General features: G+C 39.5%; 1 protein-coding gene across 5 annotated transcripts in view; it reads left to right on the forward strand.

The window, feature by feature from the left end:
• The first annotated feature begins 402 nt into the window (after window positions 1–402).
• EPS8 (EGFR pathway substrate 8, signaling adaptor) overlaps window positions 403–26,008 on the forward strand; it is a 132,415-nt gene continuing 106,809 nt past the window's right edge. For 4 of the 5 annotated variants that reach the window (XR_014318202.1, XM_082768325.1, XM_082768324.1 and 1 more), the window contains exon 1: window positions 713–1,086. The gene's annotated coding sequence lies outside the window, so the exon portion shown is untranslated. Of the gene's footprint in view, window positions 527–712; window positions 1,087–26,008 lie in introns of those variants that run through there. The other variant, XM_082768327.1, reaches the window with a different exon arrangement.

Consider the following 26,008-nt stretch of genomic DNA (forward strand, 5'->3'; position numbering starts at 1 on the left):
CTTGCAAGCCAGTTCCACGGTATCAAAAACCAGGAACTGAACCTCAAAAAACTAGGTTAGCTATCTTATATGCTACCTGAAGGGGGGGTCATTCTTTTGTTTGTGTGTTTGATGCAGTCGAAAAATTTGTTTTCCAGCTTCTCTATGGAGTCACAAAAGACAGAAAGTTACTTGAAAGTGAAATCAGTGAAAATTGACATTCTTAAGGACTAGCCTGATCATAGTGGTGCAAATGGCTCATTATAAAAGTCATGAACGTGGCACCAACGTAGTGTCAGGGCTTTGGCTACCTGTCAGCACACCAGGAGTATCTGTGCACGGGACTATTCCCCCCTGCAGAGCGAAAGACACGTGCAAATTGTCAGGGCCGGGAGCGATGCGGTGCCAGATGGAAACAACATAAACAGCTGGGAGATTTCATCCGGGATTTCCATTGAGGACGGGAGACTTTTGTTCGTGTAGCCGACTCGTTCTACAGTCGGTTTAGAGACACCTACATCTTCGGGGATTTTGCTTTGGAGTCTGGGTAGGTTTTGTGCGTGGCTTTTTTTTTTTTTTTTTTTTTTTTTTTCGGTAAATGCTTTAGATCGTTTTAAGCAACTCATCCATCTCATCCCGGGTCCGGGGAGGTGCTCTAAGTAAAGTACACTGGCGTTTTGCAACTGACCAGCAAACCTCGACAGGGCGACGAAGCAGCAGGGGCTCGGCGGGCGGCCGCGCACCGCCACCGCCGGGCTCCGCGCTGCCCTCCGCGGGCCCGCCCCGGCCGGGGGCTGGGACCGGGGCCAGGACCGGGGCCGGGACCGGGGCTGGGGCCGTGGCCGGGGCCGGGGCGGGGCGGCGGGCCGGCAGAGGGAGCTCGGCATCGCTCCGCTCCGCTCCGCTGCGCGGCTGCTCCCGCTGCCCGGCGCCCTCCCCGCGCCGCTCGGGCACTTTGTCCGCGCCTGCCGCCCCTGCCCCCGGCCGGCGGCGGCGGGGAGCACCCCGGATCTCCCCCAGATCCCTCCTGGATCTCCCCCGAATCCCTCTCGGATCCCCCCACCGGCCGCCGCGTCGCCTCGAGCGGGAGGAAGGCGCCCGCGGAAGGTAAGGGTCTGGCGGGGAGGGGATTGCCTTGGCCCCGGTGTCGGCGCCCCCCACCCCTCTTTATTCTGCCCCCTCTCTTTTATTCTGCCTCAACCCTCTTTATTCTGGGCTCGTAACATGGCGAGCGAGGTGCTGGGCGCTTGCCCCAGCCTCCTCCAGGTGCCGCTGGGGCTGCTGCTGCCGCCCGTCCTCCTCAGTGGGAAACTGCCCCCGAGTCCCCCGGGCGAGCTCAGGACAACGCTTTGGGAGCAGGGGATGGAGCCTCGGCCGCAGCGCTTCCCCGCGTACACCTGCGGGGGTCCCCGCGGAGATGCGCACGGGCGCTTTCCCCCGGCGGTGTGCCACCTGCGCGCACCTTGTCCCCCGGGGAGGGTCTCCGGCCGTGCCCCCGAGCTCCGCCACCTCCCTCCTCACCTCCTCCCAGGTGGCCAGCCCGGCTCTCCCCGCCGCTCGCCCATTTTTCCGGAGTCTAAGGTGTTTTTTCCCGAGGTGGCGTGTGTTGGTGGTGGGTGGCGAGGAGCAGCTGTCGGGTGGGATAATCCAGCGGTGTGTGCCCGTGTTGCTTTGGTGCTCTGCCCTGCCGGCTGCCTTCTCGGCTGTTCAGTCCATTCTTGCTCTCTCTGCTAACTTTCCCTGGCATTCTTCCTCCTTCCACTCCTCTCATCGCCATGGTGTGCGCTTCTGTCCACATTGCACTAGTACACTAAGGGTGACCCGGGTGCATGGTGGAAAACAGGTTTGTGGCATTTCAAAAGGTGATATATGGTGCTCCATACCCCCTGCAACCTCTGTAGGGCTGGATTATGTCCATCAACAACAGCAAGGGACTGCAGCCTCCATGAAACCCTAGCCTGAAGCCAGCTAGGAGTAGACAACAGGAGAACGAGTGGAAGAGTTTTTCTTAAGGATATTTTTTTGCAAACCAACTCTCCCACCCCAGAGCTGTGTTTTGTCTTAGCTCATGGCTCTTGCACCCCGCGGGTTATAGACATGCAGCAGTATGACCTTTGGTGGCATCTGTTTACTTCAAGTGAAGTACTGAAGATAAAAATATTATTGCTCTAGGTTGTGTCTGCTGAAATATTAACCAAATGATGGATCTCGGATTTCTTTGCAGTGCAGACCGTGTTTTAATACAGCTTCTCCTTCCTTTTGTCATAAAATAATATGGTCCTCCACCCTTCCTATTGACCATCTTTCTTCTCTTTTGTGATTGTGAAATGTCTGTATGTCAGCTACAAAAATTGCTTACATGGAAGAACATAAATATGACCATTTTTGTCATTAGCAACTGGAAATACAGAATCAGCACTGTGTGAGCAGTCTTCTTCCCATGGAATACCAGTGGAAATGCTGCAACCAGAGTCCTTTGACAAGAGGCCTCTCCTAGACCAGCCCTAAAATTAGTTCCTCGTTTTCTCCCGGTGGCAGGGACTGTGAAGAGCTTACAGGGTTTCCAAGATGCAAGGGAGACGCAGCGTATCGTGGCTCAATTCGCAGTTCACGGCAAGTGTAGTGTTATTAGCATACAGGTGTCTTCAGGTAACAAGATACTGTGCTCAAAGGTCTATGGGAGCAGACCGGGGCTGCTGTTTGCTCTGGCTGGGGGAGGCTGTGGAAATATAACCGGCTTTGGACAATACTTGTATTGTCACATACTCACAGTGGCTGTGGTATTCAGTTACACGTTCTTTAAGCTCAGAATAAATGTTTTTGGTTGCATGTAATTTTGAAAGCACCCAGAGCATCTCATTAGGTGTAATTGGAGGGAGGTGACAACCCCATAAGGAAGCGAGTAGGTGCCTGGCTATACGCAGCAGTAACACACAGTCCAAGATTGATCTAAAGATACTTCTCTTGTGAAGTGCACAGACTTAAAAAAATGCAAAAGCTTTCCACCTGGTGACAACTAAATTCATGAAATATGATTGATTTTCTTTCTGGTCATATTCTAGTTGTAAATGGCAAATCACTCACGTTAACTGCTGTATTTATTCCCCCTGTGCATGAAAGCTTATTAAAACCTAAACATCTGAAGTTAAATAATTGGTGCCCTGAGGGTCAAAATAGATTGAGTATGTATGAACTTTTCTCTTCAACTATGGTAGTGGCATAACAGAAGACTCGAAGTCCACACAATAAAGGCTGCACTAAGAAAGTGCTAGTTAACTTTGATTTCAGTGTCTAGCACCTCTCTCATACTCCTAATTGCTGTGTCAGCCTGTCTTCTAGAACAGCGAATGACTGGTCGAAGGTGGGAGATTTCCTTAAAGAAGCAGCTTTCAACCATGCCAGATGGAAAAATGGAAGCTTTTGGTCTTTGAACCCTCCAAAATCTGGAGCACAGTAGAACCTCTTCTTTCTTTGCTGCATGGCTGGTAGCCAGAAAGAAAAGACATTTAACATCTCAGAGCTGTGTACCTTATGGTACAGTGTGCACAGCCCAATCCTGTTACCTCCATTCAAAGAGAATTGGAAAGGTGCTTTGCTTGTGTGTGCGTTTTCCACATATGGATAGGATTGATTCTCATATATCCTTTTAAATCAAGATTTCTTCTTGCTTTTTCGTTTAACAGCATCTGGTTCTGTGTCTCCTTTGTCTATAGGCATTCAGGATTTTCATTATTCTAGTCCTGAGCTGGGGTCCCAAAAAGGCTAATCAACACACTGTGACTGGGTGGCTTTGAACTGATTTTGAAGAAGCCTCTGTATTTATTTTGTGGTACAGAGAGCAGTCTGATGTCTGAAATATGGCTTTTGCTGAAGCTAGGGCAATACTTACTGAGCACCTGCTAAAACTGTAAGTCACTAAAAATACTGCTGGTAACTAAACTACCAGTACAGATACAGATATCTGTATATCTGAATATTCAGAAATACTCTCTGAATATTCAGAGTGGGAGAAAAAAAAATGAATAAGAGGCAAATACGTTGATTTCAGAGCTAGTTCTCTAGTTTTTCCAGTATTAAATGCTCTGCATTTGCAGAAACTAGAGTTCCTGCTTCCAGTAAGGGTTGTCACAGCTGCCATTTTATCTCAACTCCAGAATTAGACTCTGCTTCATCTGTTTATTTATGCATCCAACACATGATTTTCTCGTAGTTTCGTACATACCTTGATTTAACCCTGACACCTAGAAATTTCAGTTTCCCATCTTGGGTATCAAGTTATATGATAGTTGTCATTTGAATTTTATTTTTGGTGGGAATTTCAGCTGTTACTATGGTCATGGGGGGCTGCTGGATTTCCCGCTGTTATGCATGTACACAAACCTACGTATCCAGTAAAGTTTAATCTCAGTCAGTGAGACTACTTGGATTTGCACAGGTGTTTACTAAACAGAACTCTCAATTCACTGAAAGAGGAAGATGAGACATGGTGTCTTTTGTAGCATTTGGTACTTTAGTGATTCTGTATCATTTTGCTTGTTCCTATGTGAGCTTACTCACAGGTTTCTTGGAAGGATCATGGGGATGTGGGAAGAAGAAACCTTCACTATTTTGTGATTTATTTTTTTTCCCTCTCAATAGCACGTAATAGACGTTGAGGGGGTAAAAAATTAGTCAGTTAAAAATACAAACATTGTTAGAATTAGCTTTTGAAGACCATTTTTCATTTTGAGGTGTATCTACGAGCCCACATTTACTAACACATTGCTTAATTTTATTCACTAATTTAACTTCCAGTAAAATTTCTCCGTATAAGCCAGCTCAGGGCCTTGAATGCTACTAGTTGAACACATTCAACTCTTTCTTCCCTTCCCTTTCTATGCCACTATCTATGCAATTAAAGTTACTCATGCTGTGACTCTCTGCAGGAATGAGATCTGAAGTGGAAATAGCAAATTACAAATTACTCTGTTTGCATTTATTACCTCTGTCATTTTCTGAATAGACTCTAGCAACCTTATGCATTTTGGATGGACATAGTGAGCAGATGTCTCTAACTTCAAAGGTTTATCAGTAGTAATTTGCGTGGAATTTGTACATCTTGCATAAAGTTATGCATTTCTGTAGCGTTTTCTGTTGTGTAATGTTCTGATGCATAATGGGCATCTTTGTTACTAATGGTGTGACAGGGGATTCCAGTTGCATTTGTTTTTAATGCCAAACTGAGTGAAGCTATTTGACCAGCAAAAGAAATTGCAATGTTCTCTAATAAAACTGTGGGTTGTGAAATGATGAACCTGTTGTTCTGGAATACTGTGAAACCTTTAATGTTTCCACAGAACATTTAGGAAATGTATTTTAAGAATGGTATTTGTTGAGTGAGTATAGGTGTTGTGGATATTATAACTCCAAGCTGGCTTCATACAGGTAACTTGTCCTTTTTTTTTTCTTTTTTTTTTTTTTTTTTCTTCATCTTTTCAAGAATGTGTTGATTTGATGCAAGATAGATTTATCTTTTAATAATCCAAAATCCATTTAGAGATTTTATGGATGTTATAGATTACCATTGCAGGTAAGGGCATATCTGACTTTTAAGTGTCCCGTGAGCACAGAGGAGCTGAGTTCAGCTGGCTTAATTGTGAAGCTGCCATGGCTGATTTTGGAGCAGGGAGGTAGAATTTACCATATCTCCTGAGTGTTTCAGACTTCACTTACTGCAGGACAATCATTGTAAGTCTTATTTCTGTAGCTTAGGATTTATTATTATTATTTTTTTTATATCTGGAAAATAAAAGGATGACTCATGGGGATTTGTGTATTACTTTGATTTCTGCTCCGGCATGTAAAAGCATTTTTAAGATTTGACCAAGTAGAAAAGCAGGCACTAGACTTGCTGCTTCTCCCATCAGTACTCCCTTCTCCTCCCCCTCTTCTTCTAGAAATTGGCTCATGTGCAAAAAGAAGCTGAAAGTCAGATGTTAGCAGTACTTTTTCACTCTTCATTAAAACAGGTCCAGAGCCATTAGGAAAGGGAAACGATATGTAACATACCTCCCAAATTAGCTGCTTAAAACTTGATCGAAAAAACAGGAGATATACATGAGATCAGAGAAGTGGGTTTGTTCTTTCATACTTGCAGATGCAAGGTGAGATACAAGATTATCCCGATCTTATCAAAGTTATCACTTTAGGTGGAATTTGGCATTACTGTGTTTTGTTCACTTAATGGTCCTAGTGGTTTGTCTTGCATGTGAAATATGAACCTTGGTAAATGAGCACTTTCTTTCATTATGGAGTGGTTGAGAGGGTTTAACATTAATTCTCTGAATAAATCTGAATGCTTTTCTTGTGAAGATGAAGAACTCTTCTCATAGTTCTGATGTACTTTCTCTTTTTGCAATGCCACTGCTTTTTTTTTTTTTCTTTTTGCTTGCTTACACAGTATGTTTTATGTGTCATCTTCTCGATTTCCTTAGTCAATAACCTCTTTGTTTCCAGTGTAAAATATAATTTGCAGTAATTAGTGTTGAGAAAGCATGTTTTTTCCAATACATAAATAATGTAACAGTGTTTCAGGGGGGTAGATATTTGATTGATACAGGCATTAGTAAGAGTTCAGTGCCTTTGAAATTCCCATTGTATGTCATAAACCTGTACATTACAAATATTTTTATTATACCTATCATGGGAATTTAAGACCTTTGTTCAGAGCATGAGACATTCATGTCCCTTTTTCAGTTCTTCAGTGTCAGTGCATATTACAATAATATGGCAATAGCTGTGCCATGGAATTGAATTACGTTGTGAGAAGTTTGTGATACCAAGTTGTAATAAAATACAGCCTGATGATCTTCCATGCCATTTTAAAAATGGAGAAGTCAACCACATATAGATAGGCCTCTAAAGTAATGTACAGCTTTGCACAACGTGTCTTGAGAAGCATGTGACTGCATTATATTGCCTGCAGTTGGAGATATAAATATACACGTGTGGTTCTCATTTAGAATTTGGTGGCAGGCTGTGTATTTAAATACATATTTTTCTACTTTAATTTCAGTGTCATCTCAGGCTTGTTTTTCCCATTGCTTATTCTCTTCTCCACTTCTATTGTTATTTATTGCTTTACATTCTTTCCCATGCTGTGATAACCTTAGTGTAATGTTTCATCTCTTTTATTTCCTTCTCTTCCTGTATAAGGGATAGAGAACTGTCCAGGCATTAAGGCAGAGGACCGGGAGGTAGGAGGATCCTGTCTGTTCCTACTTCAGCTGCAAACTTCTTTATAGCTAATTAACTCTGGGCTAACTGATGATTAGCCTCTTAGTGCTGTTCCACTCACAGAGGACAGGACAGAGTGAGGAATCTGGACTTTGTACCTTACCGTCCATTAAGTAAATCACCTATATGATGAATGTCCTACCACTGACGAGAAACAAACACAGCTTCTCTGTTGTAGTCACTGTTTTCCTTCTGTTCCTGCTCCGGTGCTAAAGCAGTGACGCATTTTGAACTTTGCCTTCTGCTTTGGTCCATGTTCTCCCAGCTCAACTCAGCCCTTGAGTTAGCTCTTAAGGTTTTCCATACTTCCGTGCTTGCTCAAACCATGTTTCTCCGCCATCTTCCATAGTGTGGTCCATCCTGCTCTTGAGTCTGATATAACTTTAATCTCCTGTTTTATTTCTTCATGATTCTTTATTTATCCCATAAGGTTTCCCTACCCTTTTTGTTTTACTTTCACCTTCAGTTGTGTGTAGTGCTTCTTGTCTGCTTTGCATAATGCACTTCCCACCACTGCTTGCAACAAAGCTGTTCCTTTCTCACAAACCATTTCTTTTTTTCCCAATTGTGTCCATTTGTGCCATTAATCTGTATTTCAGTGTCTTCTGAAGTACATTTCAGATTCATTGATATCAGTGGGATGGTTCATATTTGAAATTGCATGGATTATCAAGTCTTTGTAGGATATGGCTTTAAAAGTAACGTATTCTCTAATGGTTTAATGCTGTATTTTGTCTAGGCAATAATTTTAAGCTCATTTCAAGCTGCTCTAGAGCTCAATACCTGAATAGGAGGTGTTAGTGTGTGTAGGCATTTTGTTTCTGTATGTGAGCGAGGTGTCTAATATACACATGAAAAATCTGTTCAATTGATGTCTTACTGAATATGAATGGAAGACCTAATCAGAAATGCCTTCACTAAGCAGTGGCATTTGTCCATTTCTACTTAGTATTTACAGCGTTTCTGACTTTAATCTAAGAAGTTAAATATTGCTGTGAAAGAAAGAAAATACGTTTGTATGTTTTTTAAACTGTGACTGTGCAGAACACAGCCACAGAGGGCGAGTTGCTTTTGAGGCAGTCTTGATGATGATTGATTGAAGTAGCAGTTTTGGGCAGTTTATCAATGGTTCTATTTTTCAGAGGGAGTTGATCTTCTAGGCTGGGGGTTTGGCAGATGTGATGGTCCTACTGGCCTGTTTAGTCCAGCATTTCATGCTCCGCAGTGGCAAGCAGCTTTGAGCAGCTGGCAGCAGTGAAGCACGTCTTCCCTGGGAAAATGTTTTCTTATTTTTATTGGAGAAGGTGTAGTGACAGAGCATGAAGGTTTATGTCCCATCACATTCTTTGGGTATTTTAAGCAGTACTTCTATAACTCCAAAAGTTCTTTGTTCTTTTCATCCATAGAGATGTCTACTCCCCTTTTTAACATCATCTCAAGATCTTAATGTTGGAGACAGCTGTTTTGTCTCTCTGCCTCAGTTTTCCTATTTATAAAACTGAAAAAAAAAAACTGTCTCTCTGGGAGGCTTAATTAGCAAATGTTTACACAGCCTTTTGAAGATGTAAAGCATCGTATAAATGCTAAGTATTATTATTATTACCACCAGCTGCTTCATAGTAATTGCAGTAATAAAAGTGTCAATGCTAGTGGTTGTATTATCCTTGCTCTAGCAGTGGATTGGTTTGCATTATTATTGGGATCCTGAGAGTCCTTCCGCTTCCATTGTACAATGCAGGAAACGAAACGTTCAAAATATTTGACAAGGTAGCCCACCCTGAAGTTAGTGCATAGGGTGCCACTTCACATATTTCCTTTTTCAATCAAGTTTGCATTCTGGAACATATTTTTCATGAAATCTTGCAAGCTTTCCACATGCTCTGACATCATCTGTTCACACTGTGTCTAGTGTTCCGCTCACAGGGGAGCAGGCTGAACAATGTGGACATTGAGGGTGGTTCGTGAAAGTGATGGTGCAGACTCTACTGAGGTACAACATGTGGGAGAGCTGAGGTGGGAGAAGCTGGGCTTCCAGCTATGAAATCTTTGTGAAGAACTTATTTAAAAGGAAAAGAAAAGTTAAAGTCCATAACTGGGAAAGAATGAAATGTCTTCTGCAGCATGACAGTGTTTGCACGTCTCAGGGCTGACTCGGGGGTGGTCTATGCTGTGCAGCGTCTGAGCTGATTAGAAATGAGCCAGAAGCAGTTGTGTCCATGATGTTTGTGTGTAAAAGAAGAGATCTTTTAGACATGATTGATAACTGGTAGTATAGGGAAAGAGATGCGGTATAAATCACAATTAGCCTTTAGTGGGTTTCTTTTTTTTTTTTTTTTTTTTTTAGGTTTACTTTTGTAAAACATCCATGACTTAATGCTGAGCTATTTTTATTAATGTTCTTGTGCTTATCTCACATAACCAGCTTGTTAAAAGAGGATATGAACACTTTTTAAGCCTCTGACTTATAAATTGTGAGAAAGAGAAAAGAAGATTGATTCCAACAGGCTTGAAGGTAGATTAATTTTTCTTCTAGCTAGTAAAATGGAAAGGGGAATAATTAAACTGAAGCCATAGTGGGGCACGGTTTTAGCTGGGTGGAAAATTATTAGATATTTCTCTAACATACAATTAAATTGTAAAACTTAAACCTAAAAGAAAACAAATTCAGGGGAATTCTGTTTGGTGAATTGATGGTAGACTCTCCTAGTCCTTTCTGTCTGAAGTAACAAGGATAAGAAAAAAATAGAATAATAACAAAGGAACACTGAGGGGGGATAATTATTTTGCTATCATATCCTGAAGATCTGAGGGGATTACTTGGTCGAGTTATAAGAAGCATCTTGTGCTGCTGGAATGTTGGGTAGGATTGGTAGTGATTGTGCTTTGGAGAAAATGTCTCTGTTCTTTTTACTATAAACATTTGAGATAAGATGGAAAAGTTTGGAAGAACACAACACATTCTGTGAGTTCTTTCAGCGTTCTTAATTGCTGATTTTGAGATTTCCATTTAATATTGTTGTTACTTATTTTGGGTGATTTTTAGTGAACTCCGCTTCACTAAGTTGGGTCACCAAAATGTCTGTAACAAATGATCATTTATTAGTCATACGTTAGTGTCTAATACGGTGCTTATTTAAAGTGCTAGAGATGTTTCCCAGTAGTTTCTGGATCAGTTGTAATTATGAAGACCTGGATGAGTTAACATATTAAAGAGGTCACGTGAATCTGGATCATGGGCAGCATCACTTCCTAGTGGCTGCCAGAAATGATGCAAAGTAGGAAAATGACTTAGTCCTTTATGATCCTGTGTATGCAAATTTTCAGACAGCTCTGAACACCATTAAAAAGCAAGAAGAAAAGGCACCAGCCTTCTTCTATATTCTGTACATTTAGGGAAATCTTATTTCAGAAACATCCATAAACTGATTACTTCTGGTAACAACTGATAACTCCTTTTACAGAGAAACAGGAGCATAGGGGTAGGCCATGTAACCCTGAGGCCCCAAAGGAGTGCCAGATGTTGGCTGGCAGGTTCACAGAATTTTGGAGCATACTGCTTTAATTGCTCAAAATATTTTCGATGGTGAAGTGGAATTAAATTCAAAGTATTGTATTAAAGTTTTTCTCTCTTTATCGTGTGAGACTGGTGATATTCCACTTTGAAGAGAAGTCTGTGTTTTTCTGAGGGCTGCAGGGAAGAGCAACTATTTTATGCCCCCTGCATACAGTAGTATAGCAATTTGATAGGAATTTCTTTTTCTGTTATCCTAGACTGTAACATGTAGTAGTATAATAGCTATCTTTTGAAGTATAGAAAATCTGCCTAAGGGGCCATCATTTTAAAGTCTAATATGAAATTCTGTTTTAATAAGGTTCAGTCCTTGCACATTTTAAATGCAAGGAAATGTGTATGTTGAAACCTCACTAATTCTTCATTTGCACAAAGTATTTGGCTCATTCCCTAACTGTCAAGGAATTAATGGTGTGCTTCAGTGAGATCTTGCATTGCTAGAATGTGGTTGTAAGAGATTCTACACTGCATTTGATGGTGCTTTATGAATTATCTTAATAAATAAAATGAAATTGTCATTGTCAAAGCATATGAGCAAAGCAATCCAACTCTGATGGTTTGTGTACTCACTCACTCACAAAATTAAATGATTTCCAGTGGACTTGCAGGCCGTCCATACAAAATGGGGAGCTTTTCTGTGTTATATTGTGCTTGTGACCAGTCAAACAATGGTGTAGCTGACATGCAGTCACTGTACTGCTGAGATGACAGCACCTCTCTTCTGTAATTCCTCTGTTGGCCTTGTACTTGGAAATGAAGCAAAAAAGGTAACACACACATTGGCGCATGTAATGAATTCAGATCCCTTCTTGAACCAGGACAGCATGACCTCTCACAATTATTGTATGGTAACAGGCTTTGAATGAAGTTGTTCACAGGAATGCCTACAGCAGAGATATCATGACAGTGTAGGCGTACCCAAGGGGATTTTAATTGTACTTCTCCAGTGCAGGAAAGGGGCTACAGTTGCATGGGATACTTTTGTCTCCATGCCTCTTGGCTGAGGACAGAGATTCTTGGTGCCACAGCTAAACCCTGTCTGGTACCTGAACCTGGGTGTGGTGTCTGCACCATAGACATGCCCGCTGTGTGCTTTTCTGCAATCCTGCACCTGGTAATGCAGACTGTGTAGAAGATAGTACACACTGCTTATATTTCAGGCAGATGGAGTCAGTGGGATAAAATTACAATTTCAGAATATCTACCTAGTTCTGTTGTGTTAGCTTTTTCAGATCGTAGCAAGTGACTGGAGGCTTGTTGTACTAGGCACTCGATTTCAAGAGAATTTTATTATTTAAACATAATGTCTATTTTTAAGTCATATAATCTATAAAACCTGTTTAAGGCCACAAGGGATCATTACATCATTTAGTTTGACCTCCAGAGTATATGAAGGAGGAAAGTTTCTGCCCTTCTATTTCTGGTAGGAAAATATAAAACAAGATTTCCTGTCCTTCCTTTTTGTCCATGATAGACACAATAATGTAAGCTGCCTGCCTCTGGCAAATATTGGTATTTTTCTCTAAGTACATTAGTGAATTTCTAGCAGTTCTGTGTTTGAATTGTGTGAATGCCAGAATGCGGTGCTACCCCCTAGATACTGTTGTTTGTATTTTTATATTTTTGGCACATAGGAGGTGCAGTACAGATTTCCACTTCTGCATATAGACCTTTCAGTCAAAACCTCATAGGCTAAAAGCAGATGATCTTGGAGCCTGTCCTTCTTTCTATCCATGCTTGACTGTATAAGTTGTATAAGCTCAGATCACTTTCTGAACCGCTATATACTTATGTGCATAATCATATACTTATGTGCATAATCATTTTTGGCTCACATAACTGGCTAAGACATTTGGCTGGAAAACATTTTCTAAGGGTTACAGGCTATATTGCCCTGTGGGAAATATCTGTGGAAGTGCTGGAAATAAACAGGAACCTCACCACCTTAGCAGATTTGACAATCTGGACCTTTCTACCTCCTAGACCATAGAGATGGTGTCGTACCGTGACTCAGATGTCCAGATGGGTGCTGTCCTCATATTCTCAATAATGGCAGCAATAACATTTTTTCTCCATAGTCATATTTTCTTTATGACTGATATTGAAAAAAAATCGCAGATGTTACTTCGGGCAGTTTAGTAAATTGAATGCACGATGACTGTGGGAATGTGTCACAACTGATGCAAGTCCAGCTTGGTCTTAAAACCTCCTTCACAGAGTTTTACTGCAATGATTTCTCTAAGATGTAAAAAGTGAATAGTAATTTTAGATATGACCTTGCTCTTTACACGCTCACAGCTTGTCTGCCCTGCATGGGACTCCGGCTTCCAGTAATGAGGAAATGTTCTGAGGCGGTGCTGTTGCCATGATGACTTACAGAAATAATGTCGACTTCCAGATATTCCCCTGTTTTTTCCCTGTGGTAGCTGTATGTCTTCAGGAATGAAATGACCTTAAAATGATGCAGATCTCAAGCTTGGGGTTGTTTTTGTGGTAGAGAAATGGTTTTTCATTGGTGTTGGGATGGTGGTGCTGTACTGATTATAAACCATGTGTGATTAACATTCTTGGTCTAAATTTGCAGTCTTCACTCTGGACACATTACCCCTCTAGAGCTTAGAGAAATGCAGTGAATCTTTGCTTAGGAAGGACAAAAAAAAATGCAGGGCGTTTACCCTCTCTTGCTTTTTCTCATTTATGCCTTTAAGACTGTTTGTATATAAATGCTTCACAGATAGTTTTTCAGTTTCTTTCCCATTTTACAACAGCTGCATGTATATATTTTTTTTCATCTAGAGCTAGTGTGTTTTCTAGGAAAACACATCTGGTTGTGTAGATATGTCTTCAGCAGTTAATAATTTCCAGAAAACAATACAATTCATGTACTGCGAATCTGATAAAGTGTAGGGTCTGGTGTACAGTAGTATTGAAATGTTTGTAGCTTGGCAAAAAGTCTTCTCCCCCTCATTCTTTGGATGTATTGAGCAGAAATCTTTTGTTTCAAAACTTACCAAGAGTTTCCTAAGACCTACCTTGACCAATTTCAATGCATTCTTCAGTCCTGTTGGAAAAGTTAAAGCTTGGTGGTGGTGTTCACAAAGGAGTTGCCCTCAAATGAGGGGGAAGAGGGGTAATTCAGAATGAAAATTATGATCTGTAAGTATTTGTTCCAGTGATAGTAATGGTGTAACTAGTCTTTATGCCTGCTATTAAATGCTTGTGAGATTAAGGTCTAAAATCTCAAATAGGAAAAAAAAACACCAAAAGCAATACAAAACCAAGAACAAAACCCAAGAAAAATCTAAATTATTTTATAAAATGGAATCTTGTGTAATATGTAAATATGTAATATGTAAATAATATGTGAACAATGTAAAAGAATTTGTCTTTTTTTTTTTTTTTGTCTGTCTTTTCATTCTAGTGTGAGTAGTGACTTTTGTTTGAAGTGTGTGCTATTTTAAATGAGCACTATTTTTCACAAGAGTTGTGCTGGGCAACATCTTAACTCCAGATGCAAAAGGAAATAAACCAAGAAAAACTCTGTTTATCAGATTAGAGTTTGAGAGAAGATCTAAAACTACATAATGGTCTCCCTTGTTTCTCCTTAATATTTCTTCATGTTTTTCTGCAGTCCTCGGGTACTATTTTATTTTGTTGGTAAGTCACTGAGGTATAAACTACAACGAAGTCTTAAAGCGCTTTCCATCTTCAAACCATATAGTGAAGGGAGGCTGAAAGTTCTGTAATGTTTCATATAGGTTGATTCTGACTTTATTCTGTTCAGATGTAGATTTCAGAGATTGATGTAGGTGTTAATTGAAAAATAGCATATTCCATGTACTTCCTATACCCTGGTGAAATAATGCGAAAATTAACCTCTCTGTTTTGAGGCTGCTCATTTTATAAAAAACTGAGATTGTTTGTGTGTAAGATTGGCAAAGTGAAATTTATGAAGCTAATAAATGAGGTGTGGCAGGTTATTCTCAATGTTACTATGCAGTATTGCCACAAACCTATTCTATTCTATTCTATTCTATTCTATTCTATTCTATTCTATTCTATTCTATTCTATTCTATTCTATTCTATTCTCTGTAAACTTCTCTAACTTCTTTTCCATTGCAGTCTGTCACAATTTCCAGTTGCTTGAGAAACCAAATAATCATCTGTCATGATTTCAGTATTGGCACCGTAGATGTAGGTGTGTGGTGAGTGAAGTAAGGAGTAAGAAAACAGAGCTGTTGACTGGGGAATGAGCAGTGTACATGACTGAGACTTAGGAGAACCCTCAAGGTCTTGTATCAAGAAGCCCTTGAATTTGCTTTCAATCAATTCTTTCCTAGACTTACCTGTTTAAAGGCTAGCAGCTAAATGGGAAGTACATCACTGAGGAATTTTCGTGGTTTTTTTTTTTTTTTTTTTTTTTTTTTTTATGGCATCTACTTTATGGTTGGAGCAGAAGATTTATATATCTATCTTTCTCTATCTATCTATCTATCTATCTATCTATCTATCTATCTATCTATCTATCTATTACAGTATGCAGAGGTTTTGGACTGGCTGAAGCCCCTATTGTTAGCTACCAGACAATGAAAAAGGCAATGACTGTCCCACTGGCCTAGCAAATCACATTTCCCAGCCATGATATCAGGTGGGGCTGTGATGGCAGTAGCAAACAGAGGTCTGGTGTGAGGAGTGTCAGTACTGCCACTCAGGAAACTAGAGCTGGTGGTTTCTGTCCCTCTTCTGCAAAGCACCGGGATTCTTCTGTCATATTTAGTTCAGTATGCTAAGTTTTGTGAAAACAATGAACTGGCAGACCTCCAGTAGCATGATTTTTATCTTGAATTAACAATAACTTGGCTTTCTTCACAAAGGCAAGTACTTATGTTTAAAACTAAAATTGCTTTCTCTTCTTGGGGATTCTAACATGTTTGCTAACATGTGAAATATACCTCCTTCCCACCCCCAATAATCTTACTGCTATCAGGCTCTTTGATCTGCCATGGATTTTAATGAGTCACTTAAAAACAGATATCTATTTTGGCAATTTGATTGTGATCCTGTCTCCGAAGTCAGCTACCATTTTGAGAATGACATCTGAGTCTGCCTGTGTTTCTGCATGACTGGAAACTGTCACTACTCATTTAAACTTATTAGTGTTGGAAATGGATATGGTGGTTCATCTAACACAGATGAAACTCTAGGCACTAGCATTCAAATTCAAATGTTGCTCCCACGTGTAAATGAAGATGGGACTGTATTCATGAGAGCTTGGACAACTGGGGGTGAAAGCTGCACTGCAGCTCAAGGGGGTGTTGGATACTTTGCCTACAGGTCACTAGAAGAAGGTTGTAGCATTTTGGGCAATTCAAGAAAATTCTGTGTTTGATTATAAAAGTTTAATACAGTAATTCAGTGCTTCAGCTGAAGATTACACCATGGAAGATATTAAATCGTGCTCTAAGGAGGAGTCTTAAGTTGTGAACACTCATTCTGAGGGGGGAAAATGAGCATTTGAGAAATGAGATAAGTAACTTTCTGACTAAAAGTTGAACCTCTGCTATGATTCTTGATAGTCCATGCATGCAATGAAGGCATGCAAAATGTTTTTCTTCTTTAAATACAAACCTGGAGAATGATTGCCACAACCCTCCATCTATCTTTAGACGATCTGAAGTGCTTGGGATGTACAAACATTGCTGGCACACAATTGCTTTTCTTATCTAAACAGGCTGAGAGCCAAAAGAGCAGAAAGAGACAAAAGGAGAACCTGGATGTCTGGGGCTGTAACTAGTGGCATAGCACTGCCACTGCTCTTCTCACAAGGCTGTACCATGCAAAACCATGTTTTAATTTATTCATTATTCTTCCAGTTTTTTATGTCTAAATACATTCCCTGAGCAGAGATTGTTTTGGTCTATTTAGGCACTCCTGTGGCTAAATACAAGCCCAGAGCTTGCTTGTATGAGGAGCATTTTGGCTGACAGTACTTTCACCATTTGAGACTAGTGATGTGCTAAAATGAACAACTTATGTTCCTGAAACTGTAGAAGTGACCTGGCAAAATGTGATTTTATATAGATATTTCCTTTCTTTCTTTTTCTCTTCTTTCCTCTCATTTAGCTGTAGATGAGTCTTAATACTGACAATGCCACGTGGTTACAACACTGTTTAACATCTCTGCAACCTGCAAAGAACATACACTCTGAAATGTTTACCAGTCAGTAAAATAGAACTTAAATTATAAGAATAACCAAATCCTGGTTTAACCTTTTCCTTTTCCCATAAGTAGAGTTCAAACTGCAGCAGAAATACACCAATCTTGTCTGAAACTGATGGCTAATAGAGAATGCAAAGGTGACTGTCAAGTTGATGGTGACAGGACAAACTAAATGCTCCTAATGGATTTATTTAAGACTGCCTCTCAACAACACATTTATTTCTCTGTAATAGATGACTTGTGGCTGTCTGTTAAACTATCAGGCTTTCTAAAGTAAGCTTACAGTTCTGCTAACCTCTGATGCATCGAGTTGGAGACTTTCCTCTCTTGACAGATAATACTATTGGGAGGAAAAGGAAGTTTTGCAACCCTTAAATTTCCTGAAGAAAAGAAAAAAGAAAAAGCTGTTAAGATTCCTTTAAAATAAATTAAAAACAAGACCAAAAAACTCAGTGACTCACAGCTTACAGGAACATCAGCTTTTTTTTCTCTGTGATGATAACTAGATAGATTTTTTTTCCCCGTTTATTCCAAAGGAAGGCAAACTTTGTCAGCGCTTTTTTTCTTTCTTAATTTTATTTATTTTATTTTTTTTTACAGCTGCTACACTTCAGTATCACAACTGTATTTAAAAGAATAGTATGAATTTTCATCCATTGGTAACATGAGGATGCTTTGGAACAATTACTAAAATCAACACTAAAGGTTTGAACATTAAATAAACGGAAATGTTGAGTCAGTTGAAAAATATATGAGGAATTTCCAAAAGACACAGTATAAATAACGGAGGTAGACATTCACAGAAATGCTTATAAAGTATAAAGAAAGACATTTTTATGTAGCAAGCAGTCTGCAACTCACTGGTTGGGATAAGAGTCAAAACAAAATTTGTTTCTGTAACACAGTAGCGAGGCTTTGGCTCAGATAAAAACTGCAATATTCCCTTATTAAAGCAGTAATGCTAAGTAGAGAATGTGGGATCTCTTCCAAGTAAAGTCACGTTTCCTGTGTGAATTAGTGACTTGATCTTAAAGAAGGATCTTGCCTGATCTGCCCTTGAGGTTGTGTGGCATTGCGCATTACATATTTTTTAAACTCTTCTGAGTTTAAAACTCTAAGAGTGTGCTTTTATCTATTAGACATGTGCTACGCGTAAAACTTTTAGTTCACAAGGACCATCTTGTTCTCCCTGATGACTTTTTGGACAACTTTTGGGATTTTCAGTTTTTGAATATCTGTTGCACATAGTGCTTGCTTTTGACCTTCAGGGAAACAAGAGTGTGTTTTTGATCTTAAGCATAGTAAATTTTTTGTTTTGCTTTGTTTTTCAGGCATTTGAAATAATGATGCAGTTATTAGATAGGTAACAGTAGTTATCTTGTCCATTTTGTGCTCACAATTGCAGTAGTACAGAGCATCAGAAACCCTGATTTGTCCTGGAACCTGAAAAGAAAGTTGCTATGGTAACTGGGCACTATACATCCCATTTGGGACTTGAGTTAGGTATGCCTATTTCATTTAATTTTCTCCTCCTCATGAAATGCGTTAAGTCTCCCAACTCCAATAAAAAGTCATGTTGGGTATGTTAAGTATCTCCTCACTCTGTCTGCCCGCCTCATGTGTCTTCGTCCTCTCTCCATGCCGTGACCAGGGCCGCTGCTCTGGCACTTTCCAGGTGCAGCAGACAGACATCAGCTGGTGTCCTGTGCCCAGCTGGGCCAACACTTCCTTCTGCAGCACCTCAGGGTTGGGGGCTCCTGCTGGAGTTGGTGCCTTGGAGGCTGGACCTTGTCCAGGGTGCCTCTGAAGTGTTCTTCATTGCCCCTTTCCTGTGCTGAGAGCTGTTGAAAGGGAATGTCTGTGTACTTAAAGGAAAGGAGGAACCTTGGGGGGATTGGAGTGTTAGAAACTGTTGTGTAAATGCTTTGTTGTTAGCTAGTAAGAATAGTTCCCTCCTCTTTCATTGTTATGCTCTTTTGCAAAGTTTTAATCAAAAGAGGCTTCTCTTTTAAGATGCAGGCACCTCCCACACGCAGGAATGTGATGGCTGCTCTCTTTCTTCTCCTGTGTAAGATGTTCTGTCTTACTTCGGGTGGTGTTTTCACATTCACTCTGCGGTAGGGCTGTGGGCCAACCACGTCTGTGCCCCAAGCACTCAACAGAGCAGAGCAGAGGCCAGATCGCAGATGATGGGCTGGGTGCCTCTCTGAGCAGCTTGCAGCTGTATTGAATTACTCTGGAGCCTTTTTTTTTTTAAAAAAAAAAAAAAAAGAGATTCTGGCTAAGGGGTTTACCACCATATGTGAGCTGTTTGTAGAGGGGCTCTCACATAGTAGAGAGTTTGGGTGAGAGAAGAAGGTTTGGGAGGGACAACAATCTCAGTTGTTGATTGTAGGTGTACTTTGTGTGCAAACATGCCAGCCTAACTAGTAAGGCCAAAAATTACTTGTAAGACTATTTCTTAACGTAGTCAGATCCTGTTAACTTGTTAAGTTCAACTTCTTCAGGATATATAATTATTTTTGTTTGTTGGGATATCTGTAAATATTAATCCAGTTCCAACTGATAGCTTCCTATTACCTACTTCTCATCATCAGTTTGTTTGCAGCATTGAGTGATGGCTGTGGTGCCTTTGGGGTAAAAAATAGAGCAGATGGAGCTTTCTTGAGCACAGACTTCCTTTTGGTCCCGCTTCTGGTGGGATTTCCGTAACTTTTTGATAAGTAAGAAGTTACTTTCCCAAGTCAGGGAGAAGAAAACTGTATCTTCCATATGCCAGGATATCTTGAGGTGATTCATCATCATCTTTTTTTTTTTTTTTTTCCTTTTTATTTTTTTTTTGGTCACAGATAATCACAGAAGCACAGAGGGAGATCTGTTTCTCAGCTAACGCTGCCAGTTCTTCTTTGCCCTTGGAGAATATTCTCCTACAGATTTGGGGGGTTATTTTTGTTTTGTTGTGGTTTTTTGTTTGAGCCAGTTTTAGTAAACAAGTTGAAGTTGCTCAAGGCTAGAGATACAAAGAAGTTCAGGGTGGTGACCTGAGGACTTGTGCTGAGACATGTTTCCAAACCAACTCTACTGCCAACATAGAAGCTATAGATAACTTGTTCTCTGTAAGCCTCTGTGAATACAATTTCAAAATACAGTGCTAGTACTTACCTCCAGGTAGGGCAAATAGCTAGGATGAAGGGGTTATTGTGCATGTCCACAGTTCTTTTTTCCTTACTTTTATGATCTTTCATGGTTGAATGTGGAGTAATATTTTGCATGGTTATAACTGGAAATCTGCTACTGATGCTTTGCATCTCAGTCCTGACTTGAATGCAAATAACCATTCAGTTAGGTAGAACAGGTATAGTTTATATCCCAGGGACACTGATTGAGAGTAACTATGTAAAGCTGAAGATATTTCCCTTCCTTCATGCAAATTTAGCTGAAAATATTTGCCCATAGCCTGCTCCTTCTTTTCTAGTCTTGCATAATGTGGAACATAATGGGTATTGTAAGAGCTTTCAAAGGGGAAAAGTATGATTTGCAGACTTTTTTTTTTTTTTTTTTCCCCTCCTGCTTTTAGGCACAAAATAAACGGAGAGCTCCATCATCTGCCGCTGTATCCCAGTGATTGCACTGGGAAGTACTCACCCATGTCACGTGGCTCAGGCTCAGAGAAGTTCTCTGGGCTATGCAGGTTGTGGCAGAAGAATGGGGTTTTCATTCCTGGTTTTGCAAGGAAATTCATAGTGAAAATAATACTGAAAACTATGCAGTCACAAAAGATTTGCAGATTTCTGAAAAATGATATGCCAAGTTAAAAGTTAAATTTTAGGAACTGTATAAACATTAATACATGCAGAAACTTTTATTTTCTTGCCTGGCTGGAGAACTGTCATTTTTCACAATGTAAAGAAGAATCCACGTGTAGCCTGAGTAACACACAATCATGTCGTACTGGAACTTTCAAATAGGACTTTTAGGTTTTATGGGCTCTTCATTGTATCAGCATTGTTTGGCTGTAGTGCAAACAAATTGTAAGTACCTAGAAAAGTAGACTGAAAAATGTGCCACACTTTTAATGCTGGGAATTGTTATGTCTCTGAGTAAGTCTTGTATGGAAAACATTTTTACTTCCCTCAGGAAAACAGGTGATTAAACATAATATTCTCATTTTCCTGTTCTTGCAGTATTTTTGCAGCAAGGTAATCATTTTTTATATATATATATATATAAACTCACACATGCCTACATTATGTGGTTCTGAAAGCAGTCTTTATTTCTGGTAGTTTCACATAAACCAGTTGAATTTTGGGGATGAAAATTTCCCATGGTACTGCTACTCACTGTAGAAGGGAGAATGTACATGTTTAAATTCCTAGCAGCATGTAGACAATGCTGTGATCAGAACTCTTTCTTGGTATCTTCAGGTATCTTTCTTGATATCCCAGCATTTCTGGTATCTGTATAAATAATGAATGGTTAAAGAGTGAGCCAAGTGACTTAAACTCCTATTCCTGTAAATACAGCATCTTCCTGCCCACCTTTCCTGTGAGGATTTGTTCTGATATTGTTTGCCTGTAGAGTATATTAGTTACTACTTTCACGATGGTAAATTGGTGGAACCCATGAAGCCACTGGTCCACTATCACAGCTAAGGAAATATATGACTGGTTAATAATTGAATAATATACAATAAAACTTAAAGCTATCATAGACAAGTACTTATGTGTTTTTAATCTGTAGGTGGAATGTGTCATCCCTCAGCAGAATAGCTACATTTGTCTCAAATAGAAGAAGTTATATGTGCAGACAGAGCATTTTATCTTTATTCTGCTGCTGTAGTTGAAGTCATCCTGCATCTACATTAATTTCCTATTATGAAAGGTTTAGAATTAAGAAATACTGGCCTGAGTGTCATTTTTCTGAAATAACTTAATGAATTGGCATGTAGCCTTGTCATCTCATGGTTGGTTGAGGTCCTGAGGCAATATTTAGTGTAATAGAATAAGTGGTGCTCCAGTTAACACAATCATCTCTTACGCAGAAAGATGCATTTATGCCTTTCAATACAACAAATCTTTTCACTGTATGTTTGGCTATTATTCTGTTAATTCTTTGTAGCGAATTGGAGACTGCCACATCTTTGTTTTCTTTTGGGTGGGGAAAGAGCTTTGCATGTTCTCTCTGAAAAGCCCAGAATTTGAACCCAGAAAGCTTACATGAGGATTATCTTTTTAAGGACTTGAGGATCCCCATAGACTTGCCTAAGCCCTTTAATCAAAGATTGAATTTTCAGCAGAATATATTAGTTATGTTTGTCTGAGTCCTAGAGGGCCAGTAAATCAAATTAATCTTAATTAAATTTAAGCTTGTGATGGAATATAATATTGTAAAGGTTAAAGTTTGAAAGAATCACTACACAAGCAGACCATTACTTTTTCCAGTGAAAATGTAGACAAATTTTAAATTCACATTTCTGTAAATACATTTTAACAGAATCATTTTTAGATCAGTGTTAGACTTTCAGTAATGTACTGAGTACTGTGCTTTTGTCTTCATGGGAAAAGTATTTTTCAGATCAGTAGTCTGAAAGCTCATTTAATAAGCTTATCTTGTCATACTAATGTAAATTGTTTAGATTGAATTAGCAACTTTAGTACTAATGTTAATATTAAAAACAAAATTACTATAGTGGATGTTTCCATATGCTAAAAATTTCTGTATGCCAGAAACAGATAAAGCTAAAAGTGGTAAAGATGGCCACCTACATGATTTTTTGTTTTGTGTGTGTGTTTTCTTAAATTGACTTAAATCTTCTGCTAAATTCCTGCAGTAAGAATCCTTAGAAGTAGTACCATGCAGAATTACTTAATCCACTGCAGGTGTCTGCATTAAAAAAAAAAAAGTCAGTTTAACATCTTTAGGTCTATTGATTATTTCTGAGGAAAATTGCTCTTTTGATTTAAATCCAATGGAAACTTTCTCTAAATGTTTGTCTTTATTAGGCCAATACTGCCCTTTTTCATAGTGACAAGGCATCTCTCCAGTTTCTGAAGGTCTTATTTGGTGTTCTTTCATATCTCTTCTTCTTATGTCTCATAACAAAATTTATGCACAAATATGCAAACAAATATAATCAGCAATGTCTTAAATTAGATTTCAGCATTCCAAAGCTATGAAAAACAGTATTAACTTCAGTCTTTTTTCCTAAATACCCAACTTTCAGGCCCTCGTTTATTTCTGCCTTTGGCCCATTTCTTCATACACCTGGTTTTAAAACACTTTATAGAAGCTTACAGGAAGTTTTTGCATAGCTTTTGCTTGGTGTACTCCACTGACTTAACTTATGTTTTTCACAGGCCTGTATCCCTGCTGGGTGACCTGAAGTAGCTGGTTCATGTTTGGTTTTCTTGTGGTATGACACTACATTGGTGACAGCGTTTTCAGCTTCCTGTGAAATGATACATTTTCCTTTAGAGTAAGACCCTGAGGCATCAAAAAGTTTTTCCTCCTCCTTTTCCATGTGTGTCTCCCCTCTGCATCCCTCTTTTTATTTTATTTTTTTTTTAATCAGTCTTTATTCCTGGCAAGCAGAGGGAGAGAGGCTGTGGTCACACCCAGGATCTATTCTTAAATTCTGTGTACAAATTGTTTTGGAGGTACAGATAAACAACACTGCTTCAGCTATGCAAATAACAGTGTGTTACCTGACTTACTGGAGGGACTTCTAAATGTTCACACTTCATCCCATCTCCTGCAGACAGCTGCCAAATGTTGGCCTCCAGTTAGGCTGCTCAATGTTGCTTTGATTATTAGGGTTAATCAGGACTCTCTCTCTTTTTTTTTTTTTTTTTTTTTTTTGTAATGTTCCAAAGAAATGAGACTTCTGAGGTTAATTAGTAACATTTCTATCTGTCTTTGTTTTAATATGTCTTGCCATAACAGAGGTTCAGAAGTTTGCTGAGCACCCTGTCACTCTTTGCTTTTGTTGGGTACTGAACAGGTTTTATTAGGCTATTTAAGAAATTAGAATGATGTTGTTAACTTCCAATTACAATTCCAACATATGCAGACATTCTTTATTGACAGGCAAACCTGTGTATTTAGTGAGAATTTAAAATTGGGCCCTTGCTGGCTTGGTCACAGCCTTCACTTTCTTCAGATGATCTGTGTTCCTTCTTCTCCTAACAGAAACATTGGGATTCCTTGCAGCCAAACAGACAGCTTCAGTTTAAATCATTTTTGTTGTCCTCTGCAGGTCCTGAGGCTGTAGGGTTGCTCTATTCCATGTGATATATTGCCAGGTTTCTGTTCTGTGAAAGGGAGGAGAGATGGTGAAGAAGAGAAAAAACTAACAATGGTTGTGCCTGGGAGCTTCTTGGGTTTGCACTAAACCTGCTCTGTGCACAGAAAAAAATGTTCTGCTTTTGCTCCAAGCTGAGTAATATATACATATGAGATGCATTTTGTGGTGCCCATGTTGGGTTTTTTTTTTTGATTCAGAACTGTGAACATTATATTTTATGGCTAAAATTGCAAGTCTGACAGTACGTTTGAATGCATAAAATAATGAGTTGATGTGTGTTATTTCAAATGGTTAGAGTGAATTTCTGCTTTTATTTTCCTGTTCTCCCCTTGGAATTCTGATAGTAAGATTAAAGTGGGGAAACAAAGGATTATGAACTGTTTATTCAGAGGGGTTCTTGTGCTGGAGTGTGTTAAGCGTTGGTAGTGCTAGTATATGACTTTTTGCAGTCAAGAGAAATAAACAGAATTAAAACAGCTTGCTGATATTGGCAAGACAAAATTTTAGGCATCCTCAATTTGATGGGCTAGCTTTTGTCTAATTTTTTAGTTTTGCTTCAGCATGGGATGCAAAAAAGACTCCTTTTGATCATGTAGATCTTTACTGTCTTTATACTGGCTGTGCGGCTCTGAATTGGTCTAGCTGTGTGGTTGGTTATTCTAACCAGGAAAAATAGTTTGGAGATAGAAGGGGTAGGCAGAGGGTTTATTAGAGCTGTAGAAAAGCCTCCACGTAAGTGTGGTAGATTTTTTTTTTTTTTTCCAGCTTGCATGGAAGTTGTGCTTTGTGTGTGTTTGTTTTTATGCATGATCAGTTAGTCTGGGATGTTTGTTTTTGTTTATTTTGTTTATTTTGTTTGTGGTGTAAATCCTGCTCTTGGCCTAATATGAATGCTAATTAGACTTTTGTACTTAAATATACCACCACTGCAGGATCAGAGTCTTAGTAGTGAGACAAATAAAAACACAGACAAGATAATATATGAAGGTCAGAAAGAAGCAATGACCATATCAAGGATAAACCCTCTTGTTCCTGAATTATAAAATAGAGGAAGAGAGATGCTTAGAAAAGTTGGAAGGTGACACTTTAAATGTTTAAACATAAGGATATCCTTTTTGTATACCCTTGCAGAAGAACAGTATTGCAAGACATTACTGAAACCATTACCTTTAGTACGCTTCAATAAAAGAAACATAAGCAAAGAAACATTTGTAACAGGTAAGTGGGGGGCTTTGCAGTTCTCTCCCTTTTTTTTAAGATGTGGGACCTTTTAGAAAGCTGTTTGCTAGCTCAGGCTTGGGAGTAGTTTGGTAAAAATTGATTAAAGGAATGTTAGTTTACCATAGTCTGTTGCAGGGCTCCTTCTGAGTTCTTGACCATTGGTGATATCTACATGCCCTACATGAAATGGAGCTAGGGGACCTTGTCTTATAAAAAAGGAACCATTGTATTTCTTATTCTTTTGTATGATCTGAGAAGACTATTTAGCCCAAGGTCTCCAGAAATACATGCCTCCCAAAATACTCAGATCTCTAGCACGTCCAGAGTGCTGCTCCAGACTGGGTTGCTCCTGGTGATTCATAGTGCAATAAGAACTAAGAACACTAGTAAGTGATAGCAAGAAGTATTACAAAAATGTGTTTTGATGCATGAATATGT

This window comes from Aythya marila (genome assembly GCF_965140915.1).
Source record: "Aythya marila genome assembly, chromosome: 1".
Lineage (NCBI taxonomy): Eukaryota > Metazoa > Chordata > Aves > Anseriformes > Anatidae > Aythya > Aythya marila.